The following is a 4,007-nucleotide window of genomic DNA, read 5'->3' as shown; positions in this document are numbered from 1 at the left end:
ACAAGAGTAGCACTCGTCGAGAATATTTTTTTGCAATTTTTTCCCTCAGTTGCACTGGATGACATTGTTTACAGTTTTTCCAGATATATAAATTTATGGTAAAAACTAATGATACTTTTTTGCTGTTGCAACTAATTTCCAAAGTCCCAGTAACACAGCTTTTACGATAATTTTGACGGGCTTGTACACTTGGAATCTAATATCAACTTCCCCAGTAACAAAGGTTTTTACAATGATAATAAATCTTATGGACTGTGTTCGCTTAAAAACTAATCTGACACTTGGATAGCTAGTGGCAAAATGTCTACAGGCAAAGTTTTTAGATGTAGCAGTAATATCTAAATATTGTATGTGTCCACAAAAAATTAAGGCACACATGAAAATAATTGCACAGCCAACTATAATGGCAGTAGCGGAGCAATGGAAGTGGCTGGTGTTGGTAGTATATTTCAACGTTCTGTTGCGTGTTAAATGTGCGATCTGTGAATTACCTTGGTGACGGTGATTTTAAAAGTTTCAGACATATTCAAGAACTGAAGCCATATGGTGATGATGTTTGAGTACATTGGACACATACAGAAACGAACAGGATCAAGACTTCAGCGACTGAAAGATTGTTAAAAAAAAAAAGAAACTCAGTGATGGTAAAGGGTTCGTTGGGAAGGGAGGGTTAACTGACAATGTAATTGACAAAATTCAGAACTATTGTGGAATAGCTATTAGGAAAAACACACACAGTGTCGATGAAATGAAGAAGACTGTTTGGTCTCTTTTTTTTCGTACCTTTTCAACTGATGAAAATCCCCATTATTACTTGTGTCCCAAAGAAGAAAACGGCTGTTGTAAGTACAAGAAGGGATTATTGATTGATGTAGTGTACACTCATAAATATAGTGTGCCTGATACGGTAATGGAGGTGATAAAACCTATTTTCAGGGACTTAGCAGCACCTGAACTGTTAAAAAAGAGTGTTCATGGAAAAACTCAAAACCCCACTGAAAGTGTAATTAGTGTCGTATAGTCAGGAATCCCCAAGGTTGCGTTTGTTGGAATACAAACACTTCACTTTGGTGTGTACGATGCTGTTGCTACTTTTAATGATGGCAACGTTGGAAGGTGCAAAGTATTTCCAAACATGGAAATGAAGATAGGTTTCAACATGGTACGAACGATACTTGCTTTAGACAGGGAACATCTTTGGGCTGCTGACAGGGCTGTAAATAGCCTAGAAACACAACCCAGAGTAAACTGGAGAAAGCTGGAGGAGAAGTTTGCAAAGATGAAGATAATCCATCCTATGGACCTGGAATTCACTAAAAAGATAATCCAAACTTTGTCACTCGATTTCCAAAAGTTTTATTTTTCATACAAATTATATGTTCTTTTTTTCAGGATCTACCGAACCAATTCGCTTCAGATTTTCAGGAAATTTTATAAAGCCCCTTCTACATAACTTAAGACAGTTTTTCCCCAAAAACCTGTATACTGTTGAATTTATAAACAAAAAATTGCACAAGGAAGTAGTGAAATTTTATTACAACAGAAAAAATTAATTTCTATCAGCTGAATTAAAATTTTTAAAAATCCCTGAACTAAATTGTAGCCAATACCCCAGTAAATAGCCTGTAAAAATTTCAACGTCCTGGCTCAAGTATTTTCTGAGAAAACATGTGATTTATAAGCACTATTTTAACTTTGGAAAGATAGGGTTTTCTTGAGCCCCTCAAGAGTATTTCGAGTCAGCCTGCTACTAGTTTTGTGAAGTCGTCAATTTCTTTCTGTGAAATACCTACTGAATCATATTATATCCCATGCATCATGATCATGTGATCGTAAATTAATTATTTATTTACTTCAGTATCTCTGGATTGATTCCCAGTCAGGCATTTGCTTTGGATGAAAGGTGTCTCTTGTTTTCACTGATGTCGACAGGTTGGTTCATGCATACATACCACTTGAAACAGCAGGAGGGGGGGGGGGGGGGGAAGTGATGGCGACAGGAGTTTCTCAGGTGTCAATATCAAAGGGTTGTTCAGCGACTAGCGAGTACTTCGCGTAGCTGGGGAGCCATCCATGGCCGACAGCGGTGCAGCGTGCCCGCTGGCGTGAGGTGTGGACGCTGACGGACGCATCACGTTGCAGGGTCCCTGGTGCATCCCAACTCTGGGCAGCCTGCGCGGGTGGCGAGATACAACAAAGTTTTTCAGATATATTTAAGAGATCTGTGACAGAGTAATTACGTGTGTCCTTACACAATTGGAATGAAAAAACCGCTGCAATTGTTTAAACATTCCTCACACTGAAATGGATTTCCTGACAAATTCTTTAAATAAACTATATTCTATACACCACCTTGTATCCCGTTAACTTTTTTAAATGAACAGTATTCCATACATTGTCTAAGTTGTTTAAACAATATTCCGTACACTGTGATCGACCAATCTATATTTCCAGAACGGTGGGGGGAGGGGGGGGGGAAGGAAAAATGAGGGATATCAGTTTAATTAATTTGTCAGTCAAACTGATACAGTGATAGGAAGGGTAGGCTATTCGAATAACCTGAAGCACCCCGTGAACACCGAAAGTGACACAACTGAACTATTTTCCACCAATTTTTTGAATCAGTTCAATTAATTAGTCAATTAATTTTATATCAGAAGTGGTGCCGGGTTTCTGAGAGCTTGGGAGTGGGTACAGATGACACAGAAAACCAGTTAACTGAACAACGCGTTAAGGACCACTCAATAAAAAGGATGGATTATCCCCAGGGGGTCATAATCCTCATAGCAAACCAATGAGTTAAGGACCTGTCAATCAAAACAGAACAATAGGTTTGTCCCGGCACTGACAAATTACGCTGATGCTAGCGTTGCCTTACTACTTACGAGGCCTGGGCCACGATTCTTGCTGTGTCAGCAGACCCCGCTGTAGATTCATGTAGAGGTATGCCCTGTTGACGTACATCTGCTACATCTCTCTAAGGCTTCTTGTGTCAGCCTGTGGTGAGTAATGAGCTCGATGGGGTTAAGGAATTTACAGCATCATGTACAATGGCTGCACGTAATGCAGTGTCATGTATCACATGCACAGGGTGAGAACGTTTCATGGCCATGTGCCTAGTTCTTTAGTATGTGTTTCCACTCTTATTCCTCCAACTGCCAGCTAAGAACTGCTGCTGAAATTTATCATTTACTAGCTGCTGGATGTGGGGGGGGGGGGGGGGGGGGCATACACACAATGAAGACCAAGCACTCCGTCTTCAGGCCACAAGTGGCCCATTGGGACCATCCGACCGCCGTGTCATCCTCAGTTTTCTTTGACTGGAGCCGCTACTATTCGGTCGAGTAGCTCCTCAATTGGCATCACGAGGCTCAGTGCACCCCGAAAAATGGCAACAGCGCATGGCGGCCCGTATGGTCACCCATCCAAGTGCCGGCCACACCCGACAGTGCTTAACTTCGGTGATCTCACGGGAACCGGTGTATCCACTGCGACAAGGCCGTTGCCCAATGAAGACCAAGGTAACTCATAAAGCACAAAGTACAATGACGGTAAAAAATCTTAACACCAAAAAGTAATTAATAAAGACTAATGAAATTTCTGGAATAGATTTATCTAGGTAACACATTTAAGTGATTAATATTACAAGATAACAAATATGCTTGCATTGTGTTGTACAGCTACCAGATGTTAGTTTATGGGATGGAGTTACATGTCTCGGCACTTAGTCGGTCAATACAGGAACGGTTGATACTGTTTGTGGATGACTGGATGACGTTGAAGTTGTCATCCGACAATGTCCCAAGCGTACTCTATTGGAGACAGATCTGGTGATCAAGCTGGACTAGGTAACATGTCGACATTCTATAGAGTATGCTGGGTTACAACAGCAGTATGTGGATGAACGTTATCCTTTTGGAAAATATCCCCCTCGTATCACAAGTCTGACGAACAAATTTGTACACAAGTGTATGGGATAGCCACGAGAGTGCTCCTGCTGTCACAAG

General features: G+C 41.0%; 1 pseudogene; it reads right to left on the bottom strand.

The window, feature by feature from the left end:
- Positions 1 to 3,389: 3,389 nt before the first annotated feature.
- Positions 3,390 to 3,507, bottom strand: LOC126429051 (5S ribosomal RNA; annotated as a pseudogene).
- Between the last annotated feature and the right edge of the window lie 500 nt (positions 3,508 to 4,007).

This window comes from Schistocerca serialis, chromosome 1 (genome assembly GCF_023864345.2).
Source record: "Schistocerca serialis cubense isolate TAMUIC-IGC-003099 chromosome 1, iqSchSeri2.2, whole genome shotgun sequence".
Lineage (NCBI taxonomy): Eukaryota > Metazoa > Arthropoda > Insecta > Orthoptera > Acrididae > Schistocerca > Schistocerca serialis.
This window is presented reverse-complemented; position numbering and strand designations above follow the sequence as displayed.